General features: G+C 40.0%; 3 long non-coding RNA genes across 4 annotated transcripts in view; 1 reads left to right on the forward strand and 2 right to left on the reverse strand.

The window, feature by feature from the left end:
* Nucleotides 1-5,083, reverse strand: part of LOC135186163 (uncharacterized) — a 30,933-nt gene extending 25,850 nt beyond the window's left edge. Inside the window, exons 1-3 of the long non-coding RNA XR_010306741.1 lie at nt 4,327-5,083; nt 4,097-4,234; nt 548-716 (exon numbers count right to left, since the gene is read on the reverse strand). This is a non-coding gene — a long non-coding RNA (uncharacterized LOC135186163). The remainder of the gene's footprint in view (nt 1-547; nt 717-4,096; nt 4,235-4,326) is intronic.
* A 448-nt stretch (nt 5,084-5,531) lies between these two features.
* On the forward strand, nt 5,532-6,528 carry LOC135186165 (uncharacterized). The gene is made up of 2 exons (XR_010306745.1): nt 5,532-5,762; nt 6,409-6,528. It is a non-coding gene; the product is annotated as an uncharacterized LOC135186165 (long non-coding RNA).
* LOC135186164 (uncharacterized) lies at nt 6,409-12,392 on the reverse strand. Of its 2 annotated transcripts, none has more exons than XR_010306744.1 (3): nt 11,964-12,392; nt 10,581-10,694; nt 6,409-6,492 (listed from the first exon to the last, which is right to left on the reverse strand). It is a non-coding gene; the product is annotated as an uncharacterized LOC135186164 (long non-coding RNA). The 2 variants fall into 2 exon arrangements; XR_010306743.1 differs by lacking the exon at nt 6,409-6,492 and adding an exon at nt 7,088-7,167.
* Nucleotides 12,393-25,329: the final 12,937 nt, after the last annotated feature.

The raw sequence follows: 25,329 nt of genomic DNA on the forward strand, positions 1-25,329 counted from the left end.
ATCTGTGTACCTGCCTCCCATCAAAGGTCAATGGCAGCCAGGTGTTTAACTCTTGTAAGCCTTTATTTGACATCTCACCTGAAACCTCTGTTATTTTCAAGTAAGTGTTTTCCCCTCTTGAACTAAAAGACCAGAATTGACTCTTACACAGTGTGTTTCTTATAATTACTCACAATGGGAGACTGTGCTCCCAGCCAACTCTGGGAGGTATTTCTGAGGCTCTCATTTCTAACATCCTTCACTTTCTCACCCTATGGTATGAACAGACTGCCTTATACTGCTGGCAATTTATGTTTTCTCTCTAACACCCACCTACATAACATCTATGTTGAGCATTTACGTTTACACTAATAGCCCCTGAGAATCAATTACCATAATAAGATCTGTTTCTTTACACTTCAACTGATGAATCAGTCATAGGTTAAAACAAGAGGAGGTAAAGAGCCGACGTGTCAGCACTGATATTTTTAAGCCCTTTTACTTAAAAATACTTTGGACACAGATTACTCTTTCTCTCTGCGCCTGTGTTCAATACTGCTTTACCCACCTTAAAACACGCTTTCATAACCGAATTGAGCCCAGAAGCGCTGAGGACTGGCTGCATTGTTGGAGCCGCCCGTAGCCCCGTGCAGCAGAAGGCAGTCTTGTTTAGCTGCACACTCTGGTGGAAGGCAGCGCGATAGCATGCTGGCCCGGGACAGATGGCTTCAGCCGGCCTGAGGAGAGAAATGATATTCGGGTGTCCCAAACACCAGCTTCGGGTGAAGTTCTGCCGTGGAGACTTTGTCTGGCCCTCACACAGGGATTTGTTGGGCCAGGGGATAGCTTTACTCTCTTTCTAAAAAGCTTGCAGTGCTTAAGCTCTGTGAAGATGAGTCCTTTCTCCCCTGTCCAAGGTTTCTGCAGAACTATGCAACTGTCACCTATAGAGAATTTGATGTCTGCCCTGATTCATCTTTCACAATCCAAGGTGAAATGTTAAAGTAATGTCTTAAAGAACTTATTTGGGTTTCTGCAACAAAAGTTGCCCAAAACCTCTTCTTTTGTTAACCTTTAGAAATGTTGTTCAGAAATGCCTTCTCTTTCTCAATTTTTATGAAGCTGGCAGCAATACCATTTATTAAAAGAGACATTTATTCCCCATCAGGTTCTTCGTATCCTTTATGTTCCCAGAACTGTTCACACTGTGGCTATAATAGTCTGAGAAGTCTAACACTTCGCACCACAGCAACAGCTGCAGAGCAGTCTGCACACAGGAATCTCGGGGAGAACCTTTAGGGAACAGGTAAGTCTCTAGTGGCCTTCTTTCTGCTATATACCTTCCTACAACAAAGGCAAGACTGAACCCCACGGTTTGTCACTCAAACCATACCTTTCCACAAGAGAACTTACAGACAGTTTATCACATCCTCCTGGGAGAAAGAGCCTCTATCCAGAGGGTAAGGAGAAGACCCTTTTGATCCAACGCTGCCTTTCTAACCTGTGGCTATATATGTGCAATGGCAAAAGAGAGACTGGATGAGGGAAGACAGCTAGCAAGAAATGCTTCCTAAACACATAGCATGAAGTCTTATGAAAAAGCAATTTAAATGTCAATCTCCAAGTTCTTGAGATCTTTCTAATGCTGAAGTTCACAGTCAGGAATTTATAAAACTATCAGAGGAATCTCTCTTTTGGACAAAATCCATTTCAATGTAATTAAACATCCTGAAAAAAAAATGTTTTCTAAAAGACAAATACTTTTCAAGTTAATGCAAGGCAACATTGATATGTATAATTTCCATCTGAGAAGTATAAAAACCATATGACTGTAGTTCATAGTTACAGTCTCACAGCAATTTCCAAATTATAGCTCCTTATTTTAGAAGTGAAATGACTTTACTTTCCAACCACTAGTGTCTTTTCTTATACATTACTATCAGTATTTAAAAAATAAATAAATTTAAAAAATAGGTTTCATGATCAACTTTTAGCCTCAGCTGTGTGTATATAAGCCTGCAATATTGATATATAGAGACATATAAATGAAGTCTCTCTTTGAAATGTAATCACAGTTAAGAAGAATTTGAGAACTGAGTCACCCAAGTCAGTAACCTGTTTGACTTACAGCACTTGCAGGGCACATCAGCTAAAGAGAGGAGATTGCCTTTCTATATAAATGCTTTTTGGAGTGGGACCACAATGGAAATAATGCAAATAAACCAGGGAGAGAAGCAATGTATTGTAGAACTGAAAGTTTATGACAGCAGGAACCGCATTACAACTCTAAGGAGGCTTTCAGGCAGCACCACGCACAGCACTGGGGCAGTGCAGGTACAGCTGTTTTTTCACTCAGGAAAGTTCAATCCAGAGTGTCACTTCAGCTTCCTCCCAAGCTTCCTGTGTTGGTGGAGTGTCTTCAGTATCACCACTGTGATTCTGCTGAGGGACTCATGGGAAAAGTACAACTCTGCAGCTGTCATGCCCCACTACATGAACTCTGGTTTACTCCTGAATCAGTCAGAAGGGAGACACCAGGCTGCCATGCAGTGATTTAGCAAGGTGTTCTCTTCCTCCGCTGCTGAACAGAAGTGCATTTCACTTCAAACACTCAAACAAACCTCTACTGTACTTCTCCAAGAGAAGAGGTTTTCAATACATATTCCTGCCATTTTCTGGTAATAATGGCAGTCTTAATGAATTCCAGACAAATATCAACTGTTTCCTTTGTAAGCATTCTGGCCTTCCTAACTGGCTCTTTTCTCTTACATTCCATGGGCATGGGCCAAAGTCCATAGGGTGAATTGGACTTGGTCAAATGTGCTTTGGCTTGGGTCCTGCATGCCCAGGTTACATCTCTACTGCAATTTTTGTACCTCATCTTCCTTCCATAAAATTACTCATTAATCTTTCCAACACTTATTTACAGTTGTTTTTCACCCTTTTTCATATGGTATGTTCCATTAGCTCACATTTACACTTACTTAGTGATCACACATGGCCATGGTTCAATTGGTGTCCTCCTGGAAACACGTTCAGCTGGGGTAACCTGACTGTGCATCTGACCCTTGACTTTTCACATGGTTCCTGTGTAGTTTGAGCTTCTCAGAATTTTGCTTTGTTGTGATCACACATTTCAGTGTAAGTTTTCTTTCCTCTGACCACAACACTCAAACAAGTTTTAGGAAAAAAACACTGAAATTCAGTCGTAAGGGCTGCTAATTTCACATTTTTCCCCTAAAATTCTAGAAGTTTCATTTTGGTCCACATTTTGCTTCTTCATCACTTTGCTCATACCTGTACTTGAGGTAATGTGGAATATTCTAAACCGGCATAAGTAAATGGGAAAGTGAGACTACATCAGTCTAAGTGCTGCCAACAGGAGTTCAAGACCAGCACAGAACAAATAGGGAAAATGCTGTATATGTAAATAATTTGTGAAATCCAGTTAAAATTAATGACAAATAAAATTGAATTCCCTTTGTGGTTGATTCCCATTTAGCTGCACCCAACAATAAAGTAGTTATCAAAGAAAGCTACCAATTAGATTTTAATTCAAAACAGTTCCAGAAAACAGTTCCCAAATCTCAATTGATATCTCTCCAACAACCTCCTAATTGTAGCAAGTTGGTGGTAAAGGGGTGGGGGGGGGGAAAGTTGCTTTAAATGAAAAAGATGTATTCCGTCTGCTGGAGCATGCAGTATCCTTTTCTTAATGATTGCCAGCATTTCCCCTGTAGATGAGCTTCCGCTGGAGATTATATATAGACAGATACGTGTGTGTGCCGCTGAGTGTGCGTGAGCACATGGACGTGTGCTCAGAGAGTGAGGCAGGAAACGTTATTGTACCAAAATCTGAGGAATTTACCCAGTGTTCTACCAATTTTTCATGAAGGGTACTACGGGGCAAAGGTTAAACAAACCCACCAAGATCACAGCTGGGGAATTTCTGCAGTTTTATCAAGTGGGGAGCCTTCATGAAAGGATCTTTAGCCACCTATAAGACCCTCCAGAGTCTGATCTGGAAGTATTATGTGCCTTTCACCATCTAACCACAAAATAAAACATGCCATCTTACCCAGCAGCTGTAGCAAAAGTTCCTTCTTCCTCTACTTACCTGCATAAGATAGAAACAGACCGTCCCATGTTTCTGCTTTCATCTAATGTGAGACTATGCTCTTCTGAGCCCCCGCAGAACCTCTTGCTGTTCTTGTCTGTGCACAATTGAAGCCTGCTGACAGCTCTCTGCACAGGCCTGAAAAAGTGACATTGAGACATCTGAAGCCTGTTCTGCATAACAAGAATATGATCCACATGACAAGAAATGGAAAATCTTAAAAATATTACTTAAGTTTTGTGTTTCAGCCAGAAGCTTCCAAGCAGATGATCGCTCATGTCTATGCAAAATCATCACTATGGTGTCTAGGAAGCACTAAAGACATCCACCCATAGTTGAAAGGCCAAAGCACATTTCTTCATTATAGGTCAGTGAGTAACAGACAGCTTCCTACCTCTACCTCTCTGTTTGGAAACATGTAACCCTCAGAAAAGTGCTGAACTTTTATGAACTGGATTTTGAAGTATTGTCTGGCACCTGAAAATATAGTTATGTTACACACTCCAGACTCACAGTATACTCCCACTGAGCTACCAAAAAAAGGTGAGTAAACTAACTAAAGATGAGGCAAAGGTTGTAAGAGGTCAGTGCTGAACATCCGTTGTGAGGAGGAATCAGCCTGCAGATAACACAATAGACATTTTTATTAGTTGGCAGTATTACAGAAGAGGATTTTTTTGGCGTGGTTCAAGTATGTTTTCAAATGTAGTCTCAGTAGTATCAGGTAATGCACCTCCTGTCATCCCTCTCACACCAAGCTTTTTGAATCTGGTATGAACCATGGAGCAACTGGTTCCGTGTTAATTCTCAGCAGCTGAAGTTTGTGGGAGACAGAGGTCCCTGGGAGACTACTGTAATAGTCTTAGGGAGAATTATCCAGTTTCTGTAACTCGTGGCAGAAGCTGCACTGACCTTACTACTCAGGACAAATGAGAAGACATTAGCTCTGTAGATCTCCCTGGCTCTTCTGAGACTAGACTGAGTGAACAGGTTTACATAGTGTGTATGTGTGGGTTTAAAGGATCCCACTATAATCAGCCCCTACATATTATGCTGGAAAGAAGAAATGAGAGAAGTCTGAGGTACTGGGCATTAGTAAATGAAAGAAGTAACTGAAAATTTTAGCAGGACATAAAGAAACATTGGGCATTCCACCCTTTACCACCACATATCTGCTCTTTGTTATGAATTCAACCAATATGAAAATGCTTCAAAAAGCATTCAGGGCGAGGCTGGCATCTGTGAAGACTACATTAACTTGGCATTTTGAAAAACTGGGATTAAGTATAAATGCTTGTTTTCTCAGCTTATTTTGTCAATTTAGTTTTATTTACCATAATAAGTAAATGAATCTTTAACTGTCAGAAAAGCCATTAATTATGTGGAGGGATTTTTGCTTTTCAAACTGTTCTTTTTTTTTTTTTTTTTTCATTAGTTTGCAGAAAATAAAAAGAAAACCAAAAGAGAAGAGATCTGGGATCTCCAGCAGAGTAATGGGACAGAATGAAAAGATATCAGAACAATCTCTGGTACAATAGATGTAATCACTCTATCCATTACAAAAAAAATCTAGCACTCTTTCATGTTCTGTCTATGCTGCTGACTTCCTGCATCTTGTTCAAATTTGCCCAGAGAAGAGTGCAGATGACTTCCCTTCTATGTAAAGGTAAGCTGAGCAAGTAGCAAAAACCTGTTTTAACATGGGATTCTACTTGCTCACTCCCCCCCTCTCCTCCCCATTCTACAGCTAATGAAATTTGGTTCTAGATTCAAGCCTTCATGCAGTTCTGCACTATTTCACTTAAAACGTTTTGATCAGAACTGCCTCTGGTGTTTCAGTAAACACAATCAATGAGGAGCCAAAGAAAACGCTTGAGCCCTGGTCCAGAGAGAAGGTTGTTTCTTTTCAGCAGATACAAGACTTACTAGCTATTACCACAGGCACACACAAAACAAATGGGAGGTGGAGCTGTCTCCAGTAAACTTTTTTTTGCCTTTCATCAGAGAAAGGCAGTCTGAATAATAGCTCTGACAAAGACCAGCACCTCTAAGATCAAGATTACAACACATACCAACAGGCCAGAGGAGAACATTTCTCAGCTAAAAACCAACCAACAACAACAAAATGTCACTTGTAGCTGTGATTATCAGTCAGCCAGAGAACTGCTCTCTGGAAAGTTGTGGAGGCACATTGTCCCACTCCCACATTGTTACATTAGAGCTGCAAGAAAGACACGGAAGTCACACACCAGTACCCACAGACATCCACATATGCTGACTTCATTAAAATCATACTGTGCTTTTTGCTGTAGGAAAGTGTCCTCTCCCGGATGTTTGCTCCCCCCATTTCCCTTTTTAAGATGCTGAGGACTCTGCCTCCCTCTTCCTGTGGGTAACTGGAAAATAAAACCACAAAAAAGGTTATAATTCAATCTCTGCTTTGTCTCTTACTATAATAAAATGATCTTCCTTTATTGTATCACACTTTTATATACTCGACAGCTATGCTTGACAGTTAGTAATAAAACTCAACTTATAATCTGCTTCCAGTTAGAAGAGTCATCTTGAAACCCTTTGGTATTCTTGTCAAAAATAATAATTGCTCATTGTTAACATTAACCCCCTTGAGCCTGCAGATCCATCATTCCCATGGCTTAGCTTAACTAGCAGTACCGCTACAAAGATCTTCTGCTGAGGTAACAGAGGGGACAGTGCTGCTGCTCTATCTTACTGATACACTTTCAATAGGACTTCATGGTAACATTAAGCAGGGACAGTTCAAAGCAAGTCCTTTTAAATTTTTTTTTTATAGTAAAAAAAATACAACCTCTGATGGAGCTAAAATCATACACAAAAATCTGCTTTTACTAAAAAATGCCACATATACTTTTAATAAAGACCCCACACTTGTACAAATTATTTTAACCAGAAAGTCAAATCTAAACCACATACAGCATGTAGGGAAATGGTATAACACTTGCTATTAGAATATCTCAGCTATCTTTTTTTTTTTCCCTCTTTCTTCAATGCATTTTAGGTGCTGATCTTTTCACTTGGATATTTTAGGATATCTAAGATATGGGAAGGAAGGTGGAGACATGGTAGAATATTCTAACATGTGATTACTAAAGTCACTTTGTGGAAAACAAACCAACCACCACCCCCCAAAAAACCCCAAACAACAACAAACCCCACAAAAAAAAATGAAACCCAAACAAACCAAACAAAAAACCCAAACAACTTTTCAACTAAACCCAAACTCACAGACCAGTTAGAAATCTAGACACTTCTCCAATTGGAGAACTAAGAAAATGCAATACACTTCAGGGTGGAAATTCTGGCAACATGTTATAAAAGCAAACATTAAGAATATTGTCTCCACAACACAACCTGTAAAGACAGTAATTCTATGAAGAAAAACCCAAAACCCAAACAACAAAACTCCCCAACCAACCAAAACAATAACCTCCCCAAAAACCCAACAAAACAAAAAGAACCACCAAAACAAAACCGCAACAATAACAACAAAAAAAGGTAAGATGTAGAAGTTGCTTGCCAAATTTCAGTCCAAGAATTGTGATGCAACTCATTTGCTTCACGTCTCCATTTCCTTTACACTGAGTATACTGAAGGGGACAGCAACTACTGCTGCTCAGGATTTTTCATGAGGACCTACAAAGTAGTTGACTGTAAGAAATATATTTTTGTTAGAATCATTTGAGACTCAATGACTTACTTTGCTACCTATTCCAAACATGCCTTTGAGTTCACAGTTTGTAGTTATATTAATGGAGGCACACGAAACCCCAAAAAGCAGTAATCAAGGCTGTGTAACGCTGGCATGGGTTACTTAGTGATAAAGCAGAGTCATTCTTGTCCAAGTGTTTTTAAGAACAGACTAAACAAGCAACAAACATGGATAGTGCTGATGCAAGCCAGCCTGCTTCAGTCTGGTGAGACAGATTTGGGTTTTTCTTGGTCTCCCAGAGTCCTGTATTTCTGTGACTACTGCCCAAATCCATATTGCTCCACCAGTCCTCATTTCTCTATACACACAAGTTCAAACAGACATAGTCCCATTAATAAAGGCTCTGTGTGATTTCCTACTGTAATGCCTGTACTTTGTCTTCCTGTACTTTCATCAAATGAGCTGCAGGACTTGGTCTTTGATGAAATATTCAGTACACATTCTATTCAAAAAAGACTAGGAAGAACAACAGCTCTGAGAAAAACTCTCTAAACTTGAACTAACATGCAAAAGAGGTATCCACAGAAATACATATTGAAACAGAATATGTCATGATAACTATTTTACTACAAGTTTCTTCAAGTAACTTTAGGTAACTCTGCTCCAGCTTACTTCTCATCATATTATTCTATCAAGTATCATGTAATTCTTCCGTGAAATCAGCAGTAATAATCTAATCCTTCAGAGGTAAACAAATAATCTAAATCAATCTCCCCCTCAAAAACAATTAATCAATCCTTGATTACATTTAACTATACGAATGTCAAACATATGTATATGTAAATATTGATAAAACAGTATTGGTGTTAGTGACTGGCTACCAGGTTAGTCCTCTATGAGTAAGGAGGACAACAAAAGTTATCCCTGTTTTGGATCACCAGGAGATGTAGCATAACTTTTGAACAGTGCAAATACTTTCCCAATGTTGCCTAATTATGCTAATGCCTCAAAGGAAATGTGAAACTCAATCCATGTGTAAATCAGAATGTTCTGAATCCACACCATTTGCTCCATTTTAACCATTCCATAAATAGGTTCTTCTGTGCCCTGTTAGCAATGTACACATTTCTAAATTGTTTAGCCTCATCCTTGCATAAATGTGACACTATGAAAACATGACCTTCTTCGTGCAACAGATCACTTTCTAACTGGTGCCACATAATATTAATATTAATCCTAAATGTGTTTACAATTCTAAAATGTAATCAGTCTAAAAATATTTGTGCTTAGCACAGAAGTATGAGATTCATTATGAAAATCACAATGCTCATCGATTGTTACTGACCCATAGTAACTGTTAAAATATGAGAATTTGATTTGGGTTAACATATGAAATTAAAGGTTCTGTGTGCAATGATGCTAGCAGCATTTATGATGCTATAAAATATCATATTAGGCTTGTGTTTTTCTAACTGGAGAGGTGCCAAAGCAGTGGAAAAAACAGCAACAGTATTTTTTGGTGGATAGCAAACAGTGACACAGATTTGAAGATATCCTTAATGTGGCATCATTGATTAAAGCTGTGGTTCAAGCTTTTATTCATTCACTGAATGCAACAGCAGAAATGAGATTGGAAAAGGTGCATTTTGAAACCCCACTATTATCAAAACAAGTGTTCCATCTTATCCAAGTTCACTGTGTGTTTTAATCTAGAGAGATATCAAGAGAAGTGTATATGATGATCTCATCAGTCTGTTGACTTCATTTTGTCCAATATAGCTCCTAAAATTAATATGGAGACCTTTTTTGACATCCAAATACAATGCAAAAGTTGCAACTGCTGTGAGCTAAATGACAAGGTGCAGAGATTCACAGAGTAGCCACACATGATTTTTACCTTCTTGGCACTGAAGCACTGCTGGGCCTGATGCTATCAGACAGTGAAATGCACAGTGGTGCCTATACTAAAAGAGTCCATCCTGTTCAGTGAACAGTGCAGTGTGGACAAAGATCCACCTGAAACAGCCACTTCTACATTTTTTGCCTTTTAGGTTTTTTGGGTTTTTTTTGTGTATGTGTGGTTTATCTGACAGATCCCTGTTTGGTCAGAATGAGAGCTGTAATCTATGATTACTCATCACATCCCTTGGAAGGCTTTAGGCTTCCAAGTAGGATGTATTATTTCAGTGCTTACTACGTTGTCCAAAATACTGTGAGTGCAAATTGCTGTGATTAAATGACTCTTACACAACCAGTACAGAAGCACCGCACCATTCTTGGGCAAAACAGATGTCCTCAAAGCACAATGCTCTTTAATTTGTTGGAAAGAGAAAATAATAATTCTGCAAACTCTAACAGTCAATACTACTGTTCACAAATACTGCAGTTCTCATGAGTCTCTTTTCTGGGCAAGCAGAAAACTTTAGCCATTGTAACTCTTAAGCAGCTCTGGCTGTGGACTAGGGGTGAGCTGTGATAGCATTGCTGGTTAAGCTATTGGCATCCTGTTGCCTGCAATGGAAAGACTGCCATAATCTTCACCTCACTTATCCCTGCACATATAAGGCAGATATCTATGGATTTTTGGCTTCCAGGTATTAATTAATTATGAAAAATCTACAGTCAGAGTATGTCTGCATGGCACTATCGATAATGCCAGGATTCCAGCCTAAAAGGTTGAGTTAAAGCATTGCCTTCAATTATCAGGAAGTTAGAAATCTTTATGTACAGATATTTGCAAAACATTTTTCACATTTTGGAAACAGAGTGTAGCTTGAGTTGGCTATGACTACATACCCAAAGGTTCCCTCTTATCCTTGCTATGAAAAGCGCAGTCCCGTCCTAAATAATAATTCATTTAGCTGTATGTGGTGATCTTAACACACGAGTGTGGTTTCACTGATTTTCACTCTGTTTGAAAATAAAAGAGAAATGTTTTTAGTAAGGGTACCTCCACTATAAGGAGCCATGACACTGATCTTTCTAAGGCAACAATCTAAGGGCAGTTATATTATGTCATGGTGTTTTTTTTTTAAAGAGAGCTGACAGAAATTAAACTCTCAAATCAAATTGGAGAGAAAAAGCAGAATTATACTTAGATAGAGAGAAATACAGAGCTAGACATTGTAAAAGCAATTACCCCATCCATGGCAAACCCCCTTGAGTTTTTCCCCATCCCAAAAAACCCCAAATCTACACTCCCCAGTGGTCCAATCCTTACCCCTCTCCCCACAACCCAATGCCTCTGCCATCCAAAGAGGCCTACTGCTTACATGTTCCCGATAAAGTGGTTCCTGCCACACACACAGGGCGGAGGACGAGGAAAGGAGAGCAAACTGACCTTGTTGTGAGCTTATAACAAGATAGCAGAATTATGGGATGGAATAACAATCTTCTACTCCCCAGAAATTTTTTTAACCCTATAGCCTCAACCTGGGACATATCAGTACAACCAATGCCATCATTTGGCCCACAAAATTATATTCCAATGATATGTGAGAGGAATCAGTGCAGTTTGACAGCTAACACACGAGCGTACGTTATTGTCTCACTTACGAGAAAGCTTTCTTGGAGCCTGTTAGATCAAAAAAAACAGGCATAATTTTATGCCAACTGAGAAAGAAGGCACCACATCTGATAAAATCCTCTCCTCCACCCCACACCTTCCCATATTATCATTAGTTGGGTGTAGTAGAGGGGAAATTAATTAATGTGAGGTGTTATTTTTCCAAAATTAGTATTGTTCGTTAATGTTGCTACTCAGAACTCTCACCACCCCTGACCACTAGTTTTAATAATATTTCAGTTCTTGCAAGGTCATGGAAACATTCTATGGATAATATCTAGATCTAGTAATTACCAGCAAAATATATAAACATTAATTGAACTGGATGAGAAGATTCCCGCAGTCAAATGCCGCTTGCGGTCAAATGCTGCTTGCAGTCAATATACTGCTGGCCCAGTAGGTGGGCTCAAGGATCTCTTTCTGCTCTATGGCAGAAGGCAGTAGAGAATTACAAAGAAGCATTTAAGCATTTACTCACAAATTATTATTACCCACTTGTGGGGCTTCACCACAGTCCAGACAGTGGCCAAACGCTTTCAGGGGACTCTGTCTTGTTGGACATTGAGACTTAATTCTTCTCGGCTTCTGGGGAAAGGACACAGACAATCTCTGACCTTATCTCCTGGCTCTTCTGGATGATCTGTATGTCCAAGACTTCTAAGCAGGACTTTCAGGTGCAGAGGCAGGATGTTGTGCAGTCTCACCATGATGTCACACTGCCCGCACAGGCCGATCACATGAAGGCATCCAGGGTCTGCTCCTGGTAACTCGTGGCAGTGGAGTTTAGCAGCAAACAATAAGGCAAGAGGTAATTACAGCAGGCAACGGCCGAGCACAGCAGAAAACAGGGGAGCAAAGCAGGTTGTTCACCTGAGTATTGTCTTTTATCAATGTGGGCCAAGATTAATTGCCCTTTGGACACAGAAGAGCCAATCAAGATGGCAGTTAGCCCAACTTTACCATAGTAGGCAAAGGCATAGGCTTGCTTTTACCTGAACCTGGGAAAAGCACAGGCCTTGCACAAGCTAAGAGTGTGTACCTTGTTTACCACAGGGCCCCGGGCAGGCCAGACTCAGCAGCTCCAGGTTCTTTTGTGTCCTTTTCCTGCGCTTGCCTCCCTGGTAGAACAGAAAAACATGCCTAGGCCAGGCAGCACATGTATAAGCCTATTTTGGGCCTATCAGGCCTACCACAACAGTGGGATGTCAAACTTCCTAGACCACATGTAGCAAAGCTATGCAGAGATACAACACATCCATTTAGGAGCACAATTCCTTAAGCTATTTTTCTTTATTCAATGCTTGACCCTCTCCCAAGCCTCTTTTTTGATCCAAAAGACAACTACATGTGCTGACAGCCTGGACAGAGGTGCACTAATCAGGGGTCACTACTCCTCAGAGGAATACTGTTCAGTGTGTGCGTTCCTGTTACTCTAGTTCTTGAATGCTGCTTCTGATGCAGGAGTAGAGGGATCAGAGTAGCGCAGTGAGTATTGATCAACAGAGCAGCGCTGTCTCTAGGGTCAGTTTCCAGGCTAAAACGGCTTCAGAGAGTTTTGTGTCAGATCAGTTACTATTACACATTTTTTGAGAAAGTAAAATAGTTGCCTTGTTAATCTCACTTTCATATTCCAAGCATCACAGGAAGGTTGTTAGAGCAGACAACTCCATGTAAACTTTTCTGTGTTTCAGAGGTGGGCTACATTCGCGGGTTTAATGTGCTGTGTCCTGGGGTTTTATTTTCTGTTTGCTCAGAAGTGGACAGACTAGACACTGTCTTCAGAGGGAACTTCAGAATCACAAAGTACCCTGCCAGACACTAAAACTTGTGCTCAGCCTAGCCAAAGGCGATGTGCCCCAAAAAGAAACTCAAAGAAAGCTGTATTCAGCTACAAAAAACACATTCAATCCACTTCACAGAGCATTTAGTGTTGATTTGGTTAGTGCAAATGTGATATTTGCGTCAAATTCTTGTGTCTTCAGAGTAGGTAAGAAAAAGGTCAGCCAAGCATGATTTCTTTACTCTTTTTCTAAGCAGGACTGCCCACATGTGCAGTATTCCTTGTGGAAATAACTGGGGCAAGGGGGAGAAGAAAAAAAGAAAAAAAAAAAAAAAGAAAGAAACTAAATGATGAAATGATATAAAAACTATCCAAATATATCATCTCTGAAGGTAAATATTCTCTAATTGCCTTAGTAATGAATGCACCAGCTTACTGCAGTTCCAAAGTAGTGCCCAGGTTACAATGTATGTCTGGACTCAGAGTTCTTGAATTCTGAACCAAAACCCCATCAAACACTAAAGTTTCACTCCCTCCAATTGCCACTGCTTATGAATAGGATCTTTCTTATGTTTTTCCTGCTGTTGTTGCGCACCAAGTGCCCTTCCCCCTTTCCACTCACCGAACTCATGTGAAAGGCTAATTCATCCGAGCAAGGGCAAGGGAACCCTTTGTGCTCAACCTGTGCTGAGCTTTATTAGCGACTGAGCAAGGATTTTGAGATGTGCTGCTGCACTACAATTTGCTTTTGTTTTAGGCCCCTATTATTCTAGCATTTTCTTTTAAATACAGAAAGACTTTTGTTGGGAACAGGCTCGAACACAAGCCTAAGGCTTATTATATCACCCTTCTCTTTACTGAGTTACTAATAGGTGAGATTGGAGGGGAATTGAATAATACAAACCCACTCAGTACTTTCACAATGACAGCTTTGCAGCTAGCCTCTTCAGAAAGATTTAGAAATCATTAAATTTGTTTAATTACAAGTGGCTTAAAATGGGAGCCCACCACTCTAAAGAAAAGATGTACTTATCACCTATTTATGACTGTGTTAACCTGACAAGATTTTGACAAAAAATATAATCACAAATAGGGACTTGTGTTGGGGTTATTTTTTTACATGGGTGTTTTTGTTTGAGGGTTTTCTTGCTTTGTTTTTATTTCAGTTGGTTTATTGTTGTTATTGTTGGTTTGGGGGGTTTATTTGGGTTTTTTTGTGTGTGTGTGTGTGTTTTATTTGGGTTTGGGATTTTTTGCTTGGTTGGTTTGGGGTTCTGGGGTTCTTTGTTTTGTTTCTGTGGTGGTGGTGTTTGGTTGTTTTTTTTCTCAATGATCTCTATCTGAAGAGTGGAAAACTGGGAGAAAAAAAAATAATGGCATTGTCAATATTCACCAGTAGGACAAGATCACATCTTATGCAGGTAATACTGGAATTTCCAGTATGTGTATGCATGCATGCACATGTGAAGAAGCCTAAAAACATTCAAAGACTTAAACACCAGAAACAAGAATTCATCACAAATTAACTACATCTCCAACTATCAACTCTGGCCCCAAAAATTGTATGCACCAAAAGGTTTTAAATATGCTACAGATACGTTCTTACCAAAAAACATTTATGGTGTCAGAAGAACTCATTAACTATACAAAATGCATGATTCCAATGGCAGTTAGAAGGATTATAAAAAATATTTGGACTTTGCTGATATTTGAGGTGGTTTTGCATTAGGGTTTTAATCTAAAAACTTTACCTACAACCCTGACTACATTACAGATTACTGTGAATGCCACCTTATAACAGGCAAATCTTCCACTCAGCAGGGTGCTGACTTCAACTGGTTTATTACTTTGTCCTTCACCTATGACAGAAACTTGGATGCTTGAGTCTGGTAGGAAGAATATAATCCTAATAATGGAAAAAGACCTTCCTTAATAGGAAGCTTCTTATCTGAGTAGTGACATCATAGAATCACAAATTGCTTCCTGACTTACAATTGCATATTAACCTGCTTATGCTAAATATAATAGCAGTTTCCACGGAAAATAAACTGGGGAAGTCAGAAGTTTGGCTTTGTGAACATCATCAGTAGGATTTTGGGGTTTTCCAAACCAAGAATAAACAGGGAATTCATGTTCAGGTACTTTTTTCTGACTGACGCATTGAAATTGGGACTAGTGGGTGTCAGTGGAATGTTCCACAGATGACTCATCTCTAATTTTTCTCAGTACAGTTTGAACTCCTGCATCTTTCAGCTTCTCTGAATATTCTAACCCTGTTCATTTATGGTCAAACTCCTCTACTCTGTCAACAGTGCACTACTTATAAGGATTACCAAAGCACTATTTATTGAACATTATTTATTTAATGGAAGCATGGCTGTTTGATTCTTGGCCTGAGACACATAAAAAACAAACACATTTTAAAATTACATGTGGCTGAAAAGGTTTATAATACACAAAAGCCAGAAACATGGTGATTTTCAAAAGTCCAGAAGAAGTAGTAAAGGTTGGGAAAGATTTGTAAAGATATAGCATGGAAAAAAAATGAGTAAATAAAGGTCAAGCTCATTGCCAGCAGCAATAGGACCTTTAGAGAATCTTTTGTTTCAGATTCTGGTGGCTATTCTGCCAACACTGCTACTCTTAAGTGGGAATGTCACTTCTCTTTGTTTCTTGGTTTCTCCTGTGACTATTTATCCTTATTCCCTGTTCTTTTTTTTTTTCTTTCCCCCTTCATTCTGAAGGATTTAAATGAAGCTTGAAAATATTTTCTCAGTTAAAAAAAAATCTGTCTGGCTATAAAAACAGGAGACACAACTTTCTCAAGATCTTCTTTTCACAACTGGAGAATTTGGAGGCAAACTGGCTAGGCTTTGAGTTTGACTGGGGAGCTTGAAGTGGAGACAGAGCATCTGCAGACTCACACAGCTCTTCCATCTGCTTTGTGATTTCTTTTTAAAATAAGCTATCTTATCATATTAAGGAAACTCTGTGAGTAGATCACAAAAATCCTCTTTAAAAGTTTATCAGACAAATTCAGTGTTAAAGTCTGGATTTCTGTGTGGCCATTCAGTTAAAATGCTGTTGATGCTTCGTGGGGTTTAAGATAATCTCTTACAACACGTGAAGCAGTTGCAGTTCTTCCATAAAGCACAGCATCTTGGAAACACTGGAAGACTTAGAGCTTGCTTTTCCTTACACTAGCAAACTGCCTATATTTTCAATGCAGTAAGAATTTCTAAATAGTAGTTCTTTATCAGTCCATAATTTCTTTCAACACAAAACAAAAGAAAGGAAACATTCTTTTGGGTTACTTAAAGTAATGCTACACTGTCCTGTGAACACCAATACAGAGATCTGAAATTTGTGCAATTGATAGCAAGACCAGGTTTTGGTCTGAGTCACATCTGCACTAAGATAGAAACAGTAAGGAAAAGATACTTGAAAAATGCTCAGTTTACTGAAAAAAATCTGGCAAAAAAGCTGAACAGTTACTCTGAATATGTAATTGAACTTAATGCCCCAAATAAAAAAGAAAGGCACTGGGGCTGTTATCATCAAAGCTCACATTCACAATCTAGGCCTTGCAACTGATAAGCTCCTTCTGGAAAAAAAAATCACCACATTTCAGTGTCACTTGAGTAAAACTGAGAACCAGCAATAGAACAAGGGGACACAGTCTCAAGTTGTGCTGGGGGAAGTATAGGCTGGATGTTAGGAGGAAATTCTTCCCAGAGAGAGTGATTTCCCATTGGAATGGGCTGTCCAGGGAGGTGGTGGAGGCACCATCCCTGGATGTGTTCAAGAAAAGACTGACTGAGGCACTTGGTGCCATGGACTAGCTGACTGGCTAGGCCTGGGTGCTAGGTTGGACTGGATGACCTTGGAGGTCTCTTCCAACCTGGTTGATTCTATGATTCTGTGATTCTATGACATGATGAAAGCAAATATGAGAAGAAAAGGCAAACTGGGGTCAGTTTCCAGCTCCCAGCAACACTGTATTATACAAAGTCTTAAGTAATGAACTTCATTGAAAAGTAAATGAAGTATTTCTTAGGCAGCTATAAATGAGCAACAGATACATTGAAAGCAACACTATTTAGAGGTTACTATTCTGTTGGAAAGGGCAAATGGTTAATATAAAAACCATTTTCTTTTGGTAGATGATTTACATTAGTTTAGGGTGTTTATAAAAGAATTAATTTTCATGATGATCCATGGAGGGATTCTGCCAGCCAAGTAATATGTTAAGAATTACTGGAAAGTGTTTCTTAAAAATCACTGATGCTACTAGAAAATTTTCTGAGCAATTTTTATATTAAACATTGGATACAAATCTTCTTGGCCCTAGAATCTCTCCAGAGATGCCAAGGGCTTTCCCACTCTAGTTTCTACTCCCATATCTAGTCCTTTTTCTCATTTTTTAAAAATACTATAATTTATTTCAATTCACTAACACATAAATATGTATGAAAACTGACTATCTTTAAAAGTTCTGCCAACTGCCACATGAAAAAAAAATTGATGGTAATTCATTCAGTTTCCATTAACTTCACAGAGAGATGGACTATGCTCTAAGTACATAGTACAAAAAAGAGACTAATTTTAGCTACAAATACCTATTAGAAAATATTTGCAGCTTGTAGTAATTCAAATAACTACACATGCAATTTAGCAGATGTGTGCACTAGATGCCACAAAGCACACTCGTATCACACAGGCAGGTGGAAATGGCATGGCGTGCTGGCAGGGAAGACAATCACTCCAAAGTGCTCTGCAACAATTAGAGGGTCAAAAGATTTCCCATGTTTATAGAAGCAGCAGGGGCAATAAACAGTCAGTCTCTAGAATGCTGTAAAAGAAAAAATTAGCAGGGCACAATCCGGTAGATAGGTTTGGCACACGGTAAGCACTGCGGTGAGCAAAGAGTCAGGAAACCTCTTGTGAAGTTGTTCGTTTTATACTCCTGTTTCTAGCTTTGAAACACCTTCCTCGACAGTGGTACTGCTAGAGATGGTTAGCTGGACACAGGAACCCTGAGCAATGCAACTAGTAACTTCACTGAGACCAGGCATTCCACCTTTCCTGCAGAGCTGATCTGCTCATAGTTCCCCTCTAAGTAGTCTACAACTAAGACACAGTAAAAGATGTTCATATCCTATCCTATCAACTGTTCTTGACTCTGGTTATCCTAATTGTTCTGAGCTTTTTTCTGTTTCCACCTCAACTGAAAAGATGACAGAGTGGTAACTCAAACACTGAGACACCTATTGGCATTGTGCTAGTTTGAAGCAGGATAGAATGTTTTGGTGAGAAGGACTAGGTCATAGGCTGTGAAATCAAAACAATGGTGATGTCTACTTCCCTCAGAGGCTTACTGAGATGTATGAAAACATAAGTCAAAACACAGATAACACACTCGGCATCACTCTCTCTCTGGCTGCTGGCTGAGCTGCATGTCTCTAACCTAACCCTCCATTTAGGGCTAACCCACTTCACTTCCCAACCCCCTGGCTGAACCTCTATTCTTCTTTGGGCCTGGGGTAAGGTTGAGAGGGGCAGAAGGAAGGTGAAAGGGCAGTTGATAGCCCCTCCTGGAGACTCAGGTTTCTGGAAGGGGAGTTGTGTTTCTGTGTTACCTTTTACCTTGTATATTTCTGTCTATAACTGTACATACTGTAAATATCTGCTTGTATATCATGCTAGCTGTACATAGAAGCTTCATTCATGTTTCCAGAGCTGGCTGAGTCTAGTCTGGGTGATTTCTAAAGTTGGGGGGGGGAGGGGGGCAGGGAACACCCAAACCATCACAGGCATTTTGGAACAAACAGCCTGAAGAGCATTATATACAAATACCTAAATATTTTGCAAGTGTCTGTTTATGGAAGTAAAATGAAACCGCATGTTTCAATGTGGAGAATTCCATTTAAAACCTGCACGTAGAAGTGAAGTTGCTTGTTAGCTGATACACTGTGGCAAAGGAGGCTTATTTGTAAAGTATATGAAGTGTTTGGTTTTCTGTTTGCATCGGGAAAGGCAATACATTTGAATTTTCATTAGGCTGCTCCATTTTTACAAAAATGATTCATTGTATAAAAACAGTAGTAAGTAGCTTACTCTCTGTCTTTGTCAACAGACAACTGGCAAATTGCTGGCTGCATAATATTTCTGTTAGACTACTTGCGTATGGAAATCTGACTGCGTTGGGAGCAATTTAATCAACAGTGTAAATAACCTGTGTGAAACAAGCAACAGTAGAGATGCCTTTAAATAATCAAGGCTCTTTAATATACATAAAATAGGCTTTTGTACCTACAATAGATTTGATCTTTCTAACTACGGTTCATTCTCACCTATTATACCACATTGTATTCTACTGTAATCAATGCATACAGAAGCCTGATTCTCAAACCTATTCTTTAGTAGGTGCAATTTTTCAACCACACAGAACTGTGTCCACAATTTCATGCTACTAACAAATTGCCAGGAAAAAAATAAGATATGATTACAGATGTAAAAGCTGGGTGCTTGAACTGAAAATTGGACTGTGATGCATAAACAAAAATCATAGAATCATAGAATCAACCAGGTTGGAAGAGACCTCCAAGATCATCGAGTCCAACCTATCACCCAGCCCTAGCCAGTCAACTAGACCATGGCACTGAGTGCCTCATCCAGTCTTTTCTTGAAGACCCCCAGGGACGGTGCCTCCACCACCTCCCTGGGCAGCCCATTCCAATGGGAAATCACTCTCTCTGTGAAAAACTTCTTCCTAACATCCAGCCTATACCTACCCTGGCACAACTTGAGACTGTGTCCCCTTGTTCTATTGCTGGTTACCTGGGAGAAGAGGCCAACCCCCACCTGGCTACAATGTCCCTTCAGGTAGTTGTAGACAGTAATAAGATCACCCCTGAGCCTCCTCTTCTCCAGGCTAAACAGGCCCAGCTCCCTCAACCTCTCCTCATAGGATTTGTGTTCCAGGCCCCTCACCAGCTTCGTTGCCCTTCTCTGGACATGTTCCAGTACCTCAACATCTTTCTTGAATTGAGGGGCCCAGAACTGGACACAGTACTCAAGGTGTGGCCTGACCAGTGCTGAGTACAGGGGAAGAATAGCCTCCCTTGTCCTACTGGCCACACTGTTCCTGATGCAGGCCAGGATGCCATTGGCTCTCTTGGCCACCTGGGCACACTGCTGGCTCATCTTCAGCTTACTGTCTATCAGTACCCCCAGGTCCCTTTCCTCCTGGCTGCTCTCCAGCCACTCAGTCCCCAGCCTATAGCGCTGCTTGGGGTTATTGTGGCCGAAGTGCAGAACCCTGCACTTGGCCTTGTTAAATCTCATCCCATTGGCCTCTGCCCACCCTTCAAACTGCCACAACCCCAGAAAAATCAGGTAATTTGCTAATGGTCTTGAGACAGCTCCCATTTTCCTCAGGCATTAAAAGTTTGAGGTTTGCAATGTGATAGAAGTTTGATAACACGAAAACACAGATATTTTATGCTGCATAATGTATATGCAAGCTTCCTTATTTTTACTATCAATATATGAATACTGAATATGTGCATAATTACACAAACACAGGAGTACTTCATAGAATCAACCAGGTTGGAAGAGACCTCCAAGGTCATCCAGTCCAACCTAGCACCCAGCCCTAGCCAGTCAGCTAGTCCATGGCACCAAGTGCCTCAGTCAGTCTTTTCTTGAACACCTCCAGGGATGATGCCTCCACCACCTCCCTGGGCAGCCCATTCCAATGGGAAATCACTCTCTCTGGCAAGAATTTCCTTCTAACATCCAGCCTATACTTCCCCCAGCACAACTTGAGACTGTGTCCCCTTGTGCTATTGGTGGTTGCCTGGCAGAAGAAACCCATCCCCACCTGGCTACAATGTCCCTTCAGGTAGTTCGTCCCTGGGGCACTTTAAGGCAAGGTTGGACGTGGCACTTGGTGCCATGGTCTAGCCTTGAGCCCTGTGGTAAAGGGTTGGACTCAATGATCTGTGAGGTCTCTTCCAACCCTGATGATACTATGATACTATGATACAGCAATGAGGTCCCCCCAAGCCTCGTCTTCTCCAGGCTAAACAACCCCAACTCCCTCAGCCTCTCCTTATAGGGTTTGTATTCCAGGCCCCTCACCAGCTTCGTCACCCCTCTCTGGACATGTTCCAGCACCTCAACATCTCTCTTGAATTGAGGAGCCCAGAACTGGACCATACTTTTCCTGCCTGATAGCAAACAGCAAGAGCAAAAAAGGCTGGAGGACTAGCAGGCAGGTAAAAAAAATACCTGGAGACATGATGCTAATACCAAAACTAGGCAAAGTAGCAAATTAAAATGGGTGCAAACATAATCCATACCCACCTAGAGGTTTCCTTAGATTGCCAGAAGAACATAAAATTTGAGAATCAAGGAATCATTCTCGTTTTGCTTTACAGTGCCCTTAGCTTTGTATTTTTGTCATGTGGATTAAAAAATGTTTTCTTCAGCTTTCCATTAATTTTTGACCATGAAAAAAATTGTATGCAATAGGAACTTCACTCATTCTTGTACTTTATAGATAGTTGTACTTTAGAGATAGACAGGAACAGCTTTTAGCAAAAAGGGAAAATTTGACATGGGATGTGTTTAAAAGAAGATACTGTCAAGGAAATTAATATCATCTTTAGGTAACAGAGTAGTGGAATGTACTGTATGGCATGAATGAGATAAAAAGATTAATTATCAGTGAAGAAGGTACAGGAGATAAAAAGTGTTTACAAAGCAGCTTAGTTTCCTAGTGGACAAATGGTCGAGTGGAGATGTTGAAATGCAGCATTTAATCTTTAACCAACCTACTTGTTTTAACCTTTTTAGTTTAACTTCACCACATTTACTCCCCAAGCAGCTGCAAGCAGGTAGGTCTGTGCTCAAGTCAGGGGCCAGACAATTGTTAGATTTAAAATGTGTGGTATGGTGAAGGTGCATTTCTTCCAAAGGCACTATTTTGGAAATGGATGTTCATGAAAGAAACTGAAAAGTCATTCCACTTAATTTCACCTTCCCTGTTTAGTGTTTTTGCTGTGTTTCATCTGTTCTTCACACAAATACACACACATGAGGTTCAATGAATTTAGTCCTCTAGGTATAGATGTTAATGTCTGCAGATCAATGAATCTAGTACCAATTCCCATGTCATTAGTGTACCTGCGGAGTGGTACTTCTGCAGAACATGAATTATGGGGTCGCCAATGCATAGGAGTTACTGAGAACCAAGAACTGCCAATGTAGACTACTAAGAAGCTATTTTGCAACATTCCAGCTATCCAGACACTCTTACTCATATTCAGGAGGTGAAACTACATTCCAGACTTCATTCCTGACTTCATTCCAGATGGTCCAGTATGTTTACCATACTTTAACTAAAGATAGTACAGTAGAGCATAAAGTCGTGTGACAGATAGTTCTATCTGCCCACAAATACTGCATGCCTAATAGCAGCAAATGAAACTACTTTGCATTTTCATCATGGATTGTAGTGTGATTAGGACCTTAAACACTTCTGCCTGTAGATAACATCCAGTACAGAAAATTTTAGTTATTGTTAAAGCAGTCACTACAGTTATGTAGTTGGTTACTTCAGAGAAACTGTCATAGATTATCACTTGCACTTACCTTCACAATCTTTACAATTAGGCCTCCAGAGCTCCTATCACGGAGATATCTGCACAAGCCAGAAAGATCTTTCTTGCACACATTTCAGCCTTATAGCAGAAGACCTGAGAAAAAAATGGAAGGTTAGTCTAAGTATCTCTTGACAAAACAATGGCGTTCTCAGCTGAACTGAGATTCATCTCACCTAAGCCTACATCTCAACTCTGCATAATTCCATTTCTGAGCATATGTGTTTACATTGTCTCTGCAATGCAGAACATCTTCAATATTCCTTTGAATACAATAAATCATCTTTGAAAACACTTATTTTTCGCCACAGAATATAGAATGCATTAGGATGCGTAGTTCAGATGTAAATATCTGGGCCTAAACTGCAGCAGTTGCTCTGTGAATCCATGGCCCCTCTCAAGTCAAAACAGGGAATCGGGAAAAGGGGAGGAGACCCATGGGCTGAAATAGAATAGAATCAACCAGGTTGGAAGAGACCTCCAAGGTCATCCAGTCCAACCTAGCACCCAGCCCTAGCCAGTCAACTAGACCATGGCACTAAGTGCCGCAGCCAGGCTTTTCCTGAACATCTCCAGGGATGATGCCTCCACCTCCTCCCTGGGCAGCCCATTCCAATGGGAAATCACTCTCTCTGGGAAGAACTTCCTCCTAACATCCAGCCTATACTTCCCCCAGCACAACTTGAGACTGTGTTCCATTGTTCAACTGGTGATTGCCTGGGAGAAGAGGCCACCCCCCACCTGGCCACAATGTCCCTTCAGGCTGTTAAATGGATTTAATGAAACAACAAAACAACAAAAAAAAAAATACTAATACCAACGCAAACAAAAGGTAGACAAAGTTATACTCAGCCCATTGAACGTACAGTGGTCACAATAACTGGGAAAGCTGTCTTTGGAAGCAGAATGATGAGTGAGTCCCCCCAGGAATGAGGAGAAGAAGGGGGAGAAAGAGGAGGAGCAGGACCATGGTCCTCACATGAAGCACTGTCTCCTTTCACAAGGAGTTCCTGTGGTAAAATGGACATTTTCAAAGTGTAATGGACTATTCAAGTTGGAAAAATGTTACTATTTCAATTTGGCTCAGAAAGAAGAGAGGTAAACAAGAGGGGAAGCATTCTTATAGTTTTTAAGACCACTCTCCTTACTAAAATGACCATACTTAATTTGAAATGGCTATGTAAGAAAGGCTCATTTGATTTTTGAATCTGTACCATATTGTTTGACTTAAATACACATTTTAGTATGATCATTACTGGCATATGAATTCAAAAGAGTTACTATTAAAAATCCAAGCACTAATCTGGAAATTTGTATTTAATATGTTGCTATTAGCACTTATGCTGCTTCCTAAAATTTACAGCTTCGATTTAAATCTCCCAAAGAGTAATGAAGTTTGGTTTTAGTTGAATGTATCTGAGAATTACATCAGACTTCCTTCCTTTACCTGAAGATGTTCCTCTATTTACATGGTCTTTGAACACATGAAAAAGAGGCTGTTAATGAGAAATATGACAGTTAAGCAAACTTAATTTTCTGTTATGCTTTAAGGTAGCTGCATCCCCTTCTGACATTTCTATTACAACTTCTAATTAAAAGCAAATTCCCACCTATGTATTCTACTATGGGGCTCAGAAATAAGGAACTCATTGTGATTGTGAAAAGAAAAACACCCAAGAGCTTATAGGTGGAGCTCAACAAACTACAGTAGAAGATATGAGAATTTAAAACAAAATAGAATAGTCTGCTGTGTGTCAGCAGAGGATTAGCTTTAGGGCTATCCACACCTAGTCAACAAAGGATGAAACCTTTGTTAAGAATACCCAGTGTGTGTGAATTCTTGTGTGATCTGGTACAGGTGATCCCTCTCTGGCAGGGAAGTTAGACTCGATGAACTAGCTCACTGGTGTTTCAGATATCCCCACACCAAATCCTAGGCATCCCACTTGTGACAATAGGATGGTATTGTAACAATTATTCCTCACTTATTTTCAGTACTTTATGGCTTTATAATATTGCAATGCTTTAGAATAATATTTTTGTTTGTTTTGTTTGTTTTTCCCTAGAATTTAGGAATAAGCAGAACTGAAGCAGAACACATACAGTATCTCTCATTTAGGATTTAGATGTATGACTAACACATGAGACTAACAGGGACATAGGTGCTTTTGGTCCTCAGTACATTCCCGTGCTTGAAATTAAACATGTGCCTCATGTTTAAAAAATAATAATAATAAAACCCCACAATTATGTCATGGACAATTAAATTCAATGCTGCTTAAAACCATAAACCACATTCAGTATTCCATCTTACAGGCTGTCAATAATGTTATTCATCTCTGATTAACAAGAAACCTTTCAGCAGTGCAGCACAGTATACCTGCTTTTGGCTTTTCTCTTCCATCAAGCATGACAGAGGGTCAGGCACAGGCAGCTCAAACATACAGCAAAAGCATATGAATAACCAGATAACTGAGGCAGTATGGAGAGCAGTTCTCCACCCTTTTATCCCCGTAGACAGTATTTGTCCCT

The sequence above is a fragment of the Pogoniulus pusillus genome, chromosome 24 (assembly GCF_015220805.1).
Source record: "Pogoniulus pusillus isolate bPogPus1 chromosome 24, bPogPus1.pri, whole genome shotgun sequence".
NCBI lineage: Eukaryota > Metazoa > Chordata > Aves > Piciformes > Lybiidae > Pogoniulus > Pogoniulus pusillus.